The 10,901-nt window shown below is 46.6% G+C and overlaps 1 pseudogene; it reads left to right on the top strand.

Moving 5' to 3' along the window:
- The first annotated feature begins 624 nt into the window (after positions 1–624).
- LOC102377937 overlaps positions 625–10,901 on the top strand; it is a 26,551-nt pseudogene continuing 16,274 nt past the window's right edge.

The following is a 10,901-nucleotide window of genomic DNA, read 5'->3' as shown; positions in this document are numbered from 1 at the left end:
GAAAATCCGTGCCACCCAAATTTGGCTCCCTTGTGTGCGTACCCCTTAACTTAACTACCTGCTCACATTTTTTTTTCCAGAGTCCCCCTGCCTCCACCATTGCACGGGGAGGATGGCATTTGCTTCATAACAAGGGATCCTGGTTTTCTCTGATAAAAAACCCCCCAATTTTATCCAATTTACAAAACACAACCAAAAATGAAAATCCACATTTTTATATATAGTGGTGTTTCGTTTTAATCATGGAAAAATAGATAGTGGCCTTTCATTTTAATCCCGGAAAAATGTGAATTTGGGGGAGGGATTTAAATCAGAAAACGTTGGATTTTTTCTTTTTAATTAGAGGAAGGCAGGACCCCTGTTCATAATCAACAACTGAATATATCTTTATCTCCTCATTTTTCTTGCAGATCCCCCAAATGAGCCTCATCTTCCACAGTCTTGGACGCTCGTTGCAGCTCGTTTGCCCCCCCCCACCCCGGTCCTGTAGCAGCCTGGAGTTTTCTTTCTGGTAAGTGATGTTGCTTGTAGCCTGGGATGCTCCTTAAAGCCTGTGTTGCTTTAAGGCCTCTCCTGATTTAGCAGTCAATCAGCTTCGGAGACTGCCTCTTTGTGCAAGCAAGCTGCTGCACAAAGCAAGAGGCAGGAGTCTTGGCAGCGTGTGCAAGCTGGCTACAAGCTGGAAGAACATGCTCTCTGTGCTGGAAAACGTGTTAAAGACCACCTCGTCCTGGCTGCATGTGGACGTCTACCGGGTTTTTCACCTGGCCGCTGTGTTCTGCCTGACCTGCGTGTTGCTAAAAGCCAGCCAGCTGTATCATCGGAGGCAGGAGTTGCTCAGAGTTTTTGCCAGTTTCCCAGGCCATCCAACCCACTGGCTGTATGGCCATACCCACCTGGTAAGAAAACAGCATCCCTTGGGGAAGGCGATCTTTAAAAATGAATGAAACGGGGAGCAGGAGGGTGTTGCGATGCGTGTGTGTGTGTCACTGATGATGTTGCTTTGATCTCGGGGGAAGGAGGTCGCTGATGCCGTGGTCCGCGAGAAAATTCTCTCTCCGGAGCGTAGGACAATCTTCATTTTTTTTTGTGACCATGCATCGCATTCGTATTAGGCCATATGCAATGCTTCCTCGACCTTCGTTAGCCGGGGATGCTGTGTAAAGAGCAGAATTCACAACAAAGAGGTAATTTTCAGTTGGGGGTAAAGGCGGGGTAAGCTTGTTATACAGGGTTATGAGCCAGCTGGGGTAAGGCAGCATAAGTCTACTAAAATCAATGCTGGATTATACTCGCTGGGGCTCTGGTGCCACATTTCTTTGGCTTTGAATAAGCAAAAAGCAAAGAACAAAGCCACTGTAGCATTTTCCAGTATTGCTGTGCAAAGACACTGTGTTTGTAAAGTGCTCCTGGTTTCTGCGCATTAATGGTACCAAAGTTCAAGGGTATGCTGTTACCTCTGTAGTGGGAGTGGAGTTTATTCCCTTGCCAGATGAAATGTTTGATACAGCACTGTGCCAATGCATACTCCCGTGCTCGCCAGCTAAGTCTGCAGTCCTCCAAGGGGATCGCAGCATATTTCTATCCATGTAACAGAAAAGAAGGCAAAAGAGGGGGGAAAAAAAATCAAAGATACAGAAATAAGAACCACACGCAAGATGCTGCATGACTAAAACAAGAGATGCTCTGCCAGGAACTGTGAATTAAATATTGCATGTGAATTTAGAACAATTATAATAATTAGTATTTGGCTACTAGGGCAATGCATTGTCTCCAAGAAAAGTCAGTGAAGAATCTTCTGACGTCTGCGGAGACGGGGGATATGGTTTCCCCTACAGCAGCTGTTCTCAGCCTTGTTCGAGTCAAGGCGCTTCTGGATAGACTCGAAACAGCCCTTGGAAAGTGCCAGCTCTTAGTTTTCACTCCTGTTTTGACTACAGAAAAATAATAGAGCAGTCTCTTTCTGTTGCAAAGAACTCAGATAGACCGCAGCTAAGGATTTCTATTCGAAATTTCTGGGTTTATCTTGTGTGCAAACCTAACAGTGCTAACAGCGTGTGGCCTCCTTAAAAGGATATATTAAAAGGTGGCACCCCGGTTGAGAAACACTGCTTTAGAGAGCTGACAAGTGAGAACAGGGACCAGTTTTATGAATTTTACTGAGCTGCCAGTTAGATTGAAGACCTGAATTTTTTTTTTTTTTTTTTTTTTTAAGTTGAATCAGCCAAATCAATTCCAAAAACAGGCGACTCATTTGAGAGCTGAAATCCAAGCTTGGTGTGCCAATTTGACAAACATTAAGCTCAGTGCTGGCATGGAAATTCAGCTCAGGTACCCTCTCCCAACCGAATCCGGAGAATATGCGCTCGCTATTTTACGGTGAGGTTCTTTTCCACTCGGCTTCTTCCTTAGAAAAATATTTCTCGGATCAGGATGCTTGGTGTTGTGAATCAATCAAAACTTGCTTAATTCTCCCCAAACTATTCATTCTGAGCGTGACGGTTATCAATTCTTTAGTATCTTTAGTACATCTGTTACACTTCAAGTCATTCTCTCAGGAGTCAAGTTGTATTTAAGTCACTTATCTGCTTACGTCCCTGCGATAAAATGGACTAGTTTAAAAGAGCAATTGGTGCAACTTGTTAAATCTCTCCAGGCCAATTGGGTTTATTAGGGAGGAAATTGCAACCTGAGATAAAATCTGAAGTACGGTCACTTGAGGTTTTTCTAGAAAGTGTATAGACTCAATAAAAGTTTGGCTCTATACAGTACTTTAGGTTATAAAGGCTATATATAATACTATAGGGCAACAGACTATATGGAAACTCAATAGGAATTGGGACATAAGAATCACACTGCTTATCCATGGTTCTTTAGAAACGGTCTCTCACAGGATGTGAATGATTGTCTTCCAGCTACATCCAGTGAAGGATTTAGGTGTCTTAAGAGCGCATCTACACGTGCATTTAAGCGCAACTAAATTAATGTGCATTAAGCTAATGCGCATTAAGCGATTTTTGGCAGGTGTCTACACGTGCAGAGAGTCGGCACTATAGATAGTGCCAAGTCCCTGCAGCCCTGCCATGTGCCCCTAGTGGCTGGGCAGACCCCGCACTAAAGTTAGTGCTGGGTCGCATCTACATGTGCATTAATGTGCTTTAACTAATCCCACCTCAGCAGGTATCAAATTTAGGCACAATTAGCTTAATTTCACCATTTTTAATGTGCATTAAGGGCACACGTGTAGACGCATGCCCTTAATGTGCATAAGTTAGGCTAATGCTCATTACCATGTCTCATGTAGATGTGCCCCAAAAGTTAGATGCTTGGCCCCTGGTTTGAAATCCAGATTCCTAAGTGAGGGACTTAGTCTCCCTTTGCTTTCCACAGGGAGAGTTCATTGCCTCAGTGCTGGATCCAAAACAGCCGGCCTGGCCCCCAAGCAGGGAGCCGCCTTCAGCTGGTCACGATGAAACAGGAGAGGGGTCTGCATGAAATCCCAACCCTCTCCGGTCGGTCTTAGTCAGGGCAGAGGGGAGGTACCTTATGCATGAACAAGGCTCTCTTTCCTTTTAAAGCACACCCACACAGAAGGAGCTGGTGATATCACCCACATTTTAATTAATGCTTAGCTGCTACAGGGTTTGCTCAGGAAGCAAGAGCCCTGGGTCCAAGTGCCTCCTCCAGCACATCTCCCAGAAATGCCCTTGCTGCCTGGCTGTCTGGGACTCCGTGCGAGATCACTCTCCCCGTGGGAGCACTTTTCACGCTTCCTAGAGAAATCGTTCCCGTGGGCAGCAAAGAATTCAAAATACTCTATTAGGACGGGGAGAGGGAGAGAATTGCAGGAGGAGGCAGGATATTGCAGCCTAATGGGTGGGACACTCACTGGGAGACATGAACCCTGGGTTCTGGTCTCTGTCCCCATGAGGGTTTCCCCTCAAACAATCATGGGACAAAATACAGAGAGGAGAGACTGGCAGTAAACTAACTTCCTTGTTTAACTTACTTCTATGATACACGACTGAACCCGTAGCCCCGAATGAATCCTTTTGTTTGACACAACACTAGACCTCTTATTTCCAGTGATCCTTTGTGATAGACTATTCCATTGTCTGGCGCCCCTCCTGCCAACAGAGCCCAAGCTGAGCTCTTGTAGTGAATGAGCTTTACTTGGGGGAAAGCAATCCTTTGTTTTCTGCCTCATTTCATAGATTCATAGATGCTAGGGTCGGAAGGGACCTCAATAGATCATCAAGTCCGACCCCCTACACTTCGAGTCCAACCCCCTGCATAGGCAGGAAAGAGTGCTGGGTCTAGATGACCCCAGCTAGATGGATATCCAACCTCCTCTTGAAGACCCCCAGGGTAGGGGAGAGCACCACCTCCCTTGGGATTTATTCCTCCTGACCCAGAAGTATTCGCTCAGTGGCAAGCTAGTTCTGTTGGGAGCACTTTGAAGACATGTTGAGCAATCCAACCCCGATCTGCATATATCAGGTGTGGTCGCAATGACACAGATGAGCGAGTCGGCCCGTTTACCAACTGTTTAGTTTCCCTTTTGGCCTGAAGGCTGCAAACAGCATGATCTACTTGGAACTGCGGGAGCGTGTACTATGCAGGAAGCTGAACCTTTTCCAATCTGTAGCTTTTCTCAATATGCCTCTATTTCAGCTGTCTCAGTATTTTCAGGGCACTGACATTTTGCTATCAGGGACCTTTCCATTGTCTGTCCAGTGTCTCCCTCAGCTGCCCTTTCAGTGGCAGGCCATTGAATTTTCTATGGATCAGGAGTAGGAAGTGAGTACACCAAATAGTTCCCCTGTTTCTTGCTGGGCTGGCTTTGGTTATTATGGATATATGACAGATATTGCACTAAGATCTATGGGTGTCAGATATGCTTTGAATAGATCGTCAGTACCCAAAAGCTCCTTTTCTCTCACTTAATGAAGAAGCTTTTGCTCTATTCCCTTATGAAGGACACAAGACAAAGTTGTGAGATACACCTTGTCCACCCCGCTGCTGTTTGTTAGAAAGAGATGAATAGTCATCCGCACTGGAGACACCTTGTCTAAAGAAACTTCATTGTTTCAGAAATAGGATATTTGATGCTTAGGAGGAATCTATTATTAGTTGCAGGATAAGCACCTCTCAGGTTTATATAAGGCTATAAGCTCTCTCTCTCCCTTTATCTAACCACAAAGACCCTGCCAAAGCAAACCTGCTCGTTTACTTATGCACAGTGGTCCCTCGTGCTCTGGGAGTTGAGAAGCATTTCAGAAGCATGTAAAAAAGTAAAACCATTGCTTACCGAGCGATCCCAGAAGGTTAAACTTCTAGAAATCAAACTTAGGCTAGAAATAGATGTTGCCGAATGAAGTGGATTGACTGATCTGCTTTGTTGGATGAAGTGCATGTTGCCCGTCGTCCTACCCTTGATGGTGTGGAAGAAGAGGTGATGTGATCTCTCCCACTCCCCCTGATCACAGGCAGGTGCTCTGGAGGCTTAAGGGACCTTCAAGCCCCTAGACCACCTGTTCGAGGTAGCTGGAGAGTAGGAGCAGCTCAGGCTGCTCCTACTCTCCTGCCACAGAGCTAATAGATATCTGCCACAATAAAGTGGAATAGTCTGTTACTACCTTTTGTCATACTACCTTTGATATGGCATGGTAAAGTGTAGTGACTGCTGTTTGCTTACAATTTGTGCCACCATAAAATTTTTTATGGAGACACAAATGAGACATCAAGCGAGGTGTGTTTCCACCTTTATTGTTCCCACAGTAGGTTCAAAGAGAGACCCCAGCCAGCAGGGAAATCACTGCCAGCTGCCCCACTGGTGGATGAGGGCAGGGGGCTGGGATCTGCCCTTCCCCCCAGCTCTTTCCAAGCTCCCTGCCCCCAATTGGGAAGCTGGGACAGGGAGCTTCCTACTGCTGAGGCAGGGGGACATTGTCCCCACTGGGGATCTGCCACCGGAGTCCATCCCAGCAACAGGCAGCTCCCAGCTCCCACCAGGAGACAGCTGTCGCTTGGCCCCATGCTCTCTCCCAGCCCCTGGGTTAGCATCCACAGGGAGCCAGGGCAGGATGGGAGCAGCCCTCTCCCAGCTGCTGTCATTGGGAGCAAATCTGCTCCAAAATGCATGCATGTGTAGACACCTGCCCAGGTAAAGTACTCTGGAATAAACCCATCCAGCAGCAATTGCACGTGTAGATGTGCCCACTGAGTCTGTGATCCACTAAAACCCCTATCTTTTTCTCAGCAGTGCTGCCACCCACCCTGTTATCTCCTATACGGTAATTGTACTTTTGATTATTCTTCCCTGGTACTTATGTTTGTCTGCATTGAACTTCATTTGATTGTCTCTAGTCCAGGTTTCCATATTATCAAGATTGTCACTGGTAGGTGTTATAGGGCTTTGGCCCCTTCTTGCTTGGCACCTCGCTCCCCAGCAATGTCAGGGTGATATTTGGATTCGGCATCACCAAGATGGTTTGGGTGCTGCTCCTACTTTCCTGCCACGTCTTTGATGTTTGTTGTTTCTTTTTTCTTGGGAGGCAGTTCCCGGTAGGTGGTCGAAGGAGATCTCAACCCTGGGTTTCTTCGTGGGACTCCAATTTCTTCTTTACCCCACCTTCACTACATCCATGGTCGGGGTGGACTATGCTCTCTGCAGGTCTTACGCTGGGATGATCTTGTCTCATGCTCGCCGCCCGCCTTCACGGGTTGGATAGTCTTGGCCGTCACTCCTCCCAAGGCTGTCCTTTGTCTTTGGACTGTGACCCGGGCAACTAAACATGCCCTGATCTGGGGTTAACTGTAACTTAGAAGAAAACTGAACATAAGAGGTCAGCGCCTGCTGATGGGCTCCTGGGATCTTGTCTCCCAGGGACCTTTGGTCTTACTGAGGACTCCACCATCCCTTTCTGCCTAGTAGAGGTTTGGAAGGGTTGGCTGCCCTGTGTCAGGCCCCTGCTGGCCCTCTCAGGCAGGCCCTTTAGGTCCATGTCCCTTCCTCTTCAAGCTTGCCTGACCTGTGGCTAGGCTGCTTGGGTCTCTCACGCCTCCCTCCTGGCCGGGCTGCCGGAGGGTGTCAGTGGCCCCTCGCTGCCCCTCCCCGGTGCAGTATCTGGATGCCCTGGCAGGCTCGTGGCCCTTCTCCTGGGCACCCCGGGGGACTGCTTCCCTCCAGTGGAGCTCCCCGGCATCCCCCTGCTTCTGGGGCTTGAGCTCCCTGCCTCGCCTGCCAGTGTCTTCTGGCAGATGCTCAGTCTCCTTCTCCTGCGTCCAGGGCTTGTGGTCCCCGGCTCTGCGGCCGGCGTCTCCCCGCCAGCGTTCCTTTCCACTCTCCCCAGTGCCGGCTCAGCTGTGTTCCCAATTGCCTTTTGAGCAGTCCACGCTTTGCTGAAGCCGTTCCTCCGGCCCCCACCAATTCCCAGGCTCAGGCAGCTCTGGAACTGCCGAGCCTGTGCCGGCGTCTTTCTCTAGCTGCCGGTTTTCTTCGCCCCTGCAGTGACTACCGGGGAGCATCGGGAGGGGGTCTGGGTCCTTCCAAATTCTACTCCTTTCCGTCAGTGTGTTCACAGTCCTTCCCAGTTTTGTGTCATCTGCAAATCCTCTTGATAAATATTCAGGGGTTTTCTTAAAAGACAGGTGTCCAAACTAAGAGGTACAAATGGCTACATTGTATGTAGATTAGGCACAAAATAGGGATGTGTAATATACACCAGGCATTCGGTTATGACATCATATGTAAAGTCATTTTCCTGTTAGACCCGCTTGGTGACAAATCATTATTTTATGCAGTGTTTAATAACAACCAACCCACCCAGACCCACCCAGCCCACACGGAAACATGTGCCTGACTTGCATTAGAACCTGCTGAGCCTGGATCAGCCGTGTCAGCCATCTTTTGACACACAGACAAAGCATTAATGGAAGATAATCATCCTTGACTGTGATGAATAATAACCATCATCTGCTGAGAGAGCAAGTAAATTCTGAGGAACCATGCACTCTTTGTAACAGTCACGTCCTAAAAAAATGTTGCCTTTCAGTTGACCATAGAAAGGTTACCCTGAGCTTGTTGGGACAGGTGTTAACCAGCTATTATAATTTTCTTCTCTCCCTTCCTTTCCAGTTTAAAAAAGAAGAGGAGACATTGGACACAGTGGAGGCCTGGAGCCTAAAGTACCCTGATGCTTTCCCTCTGTGGTTTGGAAGTTTCTTAGCATACTTGAACGTCAGCCATCCTGAATATGCTAAGGTTTTATTGACAAGAGCAGGTAAGGGATGGCATAGCTGACTTCTGTATGACATGATTGCAAAGTAAAAACGCTAAGCATAAGTTTCCAGGCAGTTATCTATTCACAGCAAAGCAATATCGTACAGCTGTGTTATTCCAAAGAAATCCTTGGCCCTTATACCTTCCTGTATGCAACAGTTGGCTAGTCACAAGGCTGTCCACAACCATAGACTGCTACCAGCTTTGAAGTTCTGCTGGATGGTTTAAGACCATGAAACAGCTTGCTGGCTTTAAAAGCTGGATACCAGGTTTTCATTTCCCTCCCCCCGCAGTACCTTGGTTGCAAAGCAAAACTTTGAGGTGCTTCAGGAAACTTACAGTGATAAAGCCCACTGAAATCGTTTGCCCTCACTTACGATAGCCATAGAGTAATACTGTATTTTCTCACATACAACATGCCGCAAATAAATTATACACCTCGTTTTTGAAAGGCAGAACGAAGAAATGAGCTTTTTCCAGAGTTATGGCTGCACAGAGCTGGGACACAACTTAACCTTCAGCTGACTTACTCTCCCTTTCCTGCTTAACTAAAGCTGAATTCCTGACTGCTGGTGAAAACTGGTCTCCGTGGGTGGGTCTATGAGCACTTTTACATGTGCTCTGGGGGTGGGGAGCAGCACTTTAGACTATGGCTCTTGGAGCTACTCAAATTAATTGAAGTGCCACCAGGTCTCCTGTATCAGCATCCCTGCACTTAAAAATGGTGGTGGGGGCGCCTGAACGAAAGCTGGTTTGATACACTCAGTTAACTGAGTCTGCTCCGACGCGCGAGCACTCCAGTGCAAAAGAAGCTTGCAAAGAAGAATTTTTCCAGCTATTTGAGTTTGTCTAATAAAAGATACCGGATTTACCCAAAGAACCTTGTCTGCCTCACTAAAGTTAACTTGATTAATGAAACATCAAGACCTTTATAAAGGAGATGATCAGATCCTGTCCCCCTGCTCTTAGGCAGGAAAGACTGCTGGGGGGAGGGGGGTTGGACCTGATGATCTCATGAGGTCCCTTCCAGCCCTAACTTCTATGAATATAGGGATGCATGCATTTAGCAAGGAAGGGGACTTTCCTGCCCAGATGTGCAAGCACTTTGGTTCAATTCCTGCTTTACGGTGCAGCAGCTGTGGTATTACTGTTGTTCAGGCACTGGAGGGAGTTACTTGACATAATGGCTCATTGTTCTTCACTCTACAGGTGTTCACGATCCTTTCCTTTATGAAGGTCTCCATGTTTCATTAACCAAGTTAACTTTTCTTAGGGCACTTTTGCCATCTGCGAGCTGCTCCCCATCCCTCTGGCACAGCCTCTTTAGCTCTTTACAAAATCATAGAGTGCCTATATAGGAGAGGCTGATTTTTGAGGGAAAAGATATGTATCTGTGAGAAAATAAAATCTATCTAACACACGCAGGTAGAAATGTGGAGACAACTGATGCATTTTAGGACTGAATAGCTTTCATTGTTCCTATTTAGATATAGAGCAACAGTTTCCTCTGCTATTCCAGCCTGGTGTCTTTCATGCAGGAACGTCCCAACCGTGCTGAACTGCCATGTAGTCTTGAGTCACAAAGTAGAAATGCCAATGATTCCACTTCACTCCAAAGATTGCATCAAATAATTATTCTTGCAAGTGCAAACCAGCAGAACAGCATTAATAAAGTACGGTTTCCTTCTCTCTCTCTCAATTGACTTTTACAGATCCCAAGGATAATATGAGTTATAAGCACTTAATTCCGTGGATCGGTACGTATATTTGCCGTCTTGTCCACATTCTCCATCAGAAACGTTTCTGAGGTTTGTCAGGAAAAATAGATGACATATAAATAGCCAATATGGCAATGCCTATTCCATGATGTACAGAGGCGGCCATAAGCTTTCTGAAATCACCATATTAGCTGTGTGTATCAAGAAAAAATAGAGTAGATGAGGTCTCCTTGCACGTCTGCAGAAAGGGATATGCTGCTAGCTCATATGGGTAAGCAATTTATTACATACTTTTAATCCAGGTAGGGCTGGCAATTGGAGAGGCTTTATGATTCACTGCGAAGCAAGAGCCAACAATTTAGCTGCTTGTCTGAATTTCTTAAGTCTAGAAATCTGGCTATGAATTTTGCAAGAACAAGCGTCTTACCGAGCTGGAAGCTAGTCCTTGTGCCTGGTCTAATTAGGAGCTCCGTTATTTCTGCACATCCACTTCAAGACCTGTCTGGAACAGATACATTCAGAGAAGCCTGAACCTGAGCAGCTGCTAAAAGCTAATTTAACTCTTGGAGTGAAATTACAGGTTGCAATTAGCTCTCATTAAGAGTGCTTAAAACTTAATCTTGAAAGTGCTTTAAACTTGAAAGGCTGCTTGTTCAGGCTCATTAACTGATGCCCTTTGGGTATCTTAAACTTACACCACTTCACTGGAGGATTATCAATCATTGATTGACATTAACTAGCTAGTTGCAAGCCAACTTCTGAGCAGTCTGCTGACATAAAACAACCAATTTGGAGTCCTCCAGCATCCCAGGATGCTCTGTTCCCTACCTTTCCCTGCTCCAAAGACATACTTTCTACCCTCCTGAACTCTGTGGCAGCTGGGGATTCCCAAGAGTGAA

The sequence above is a fragment of the Alligator sinensis genome, unplaced genomic scaffold (assembly GCF_000455745.1).
Source record: "Alligator sinensis unplaced genomic scaffold, ASM45574v1 scaffold781_1, whole genome shotgun sequence".
In the NCBI taxonomy this organism is placed as follows: Eukaryota; Metazoa; Chordata; order Crocodylia; family Alligatoridae; genus Alligator; species Alligator sinensis.
The sequence above is the reverse complement of the archived record's forward strand: the minus strand, read 5'-3'. Positions and strand labels throughout refer to the sequence as shown.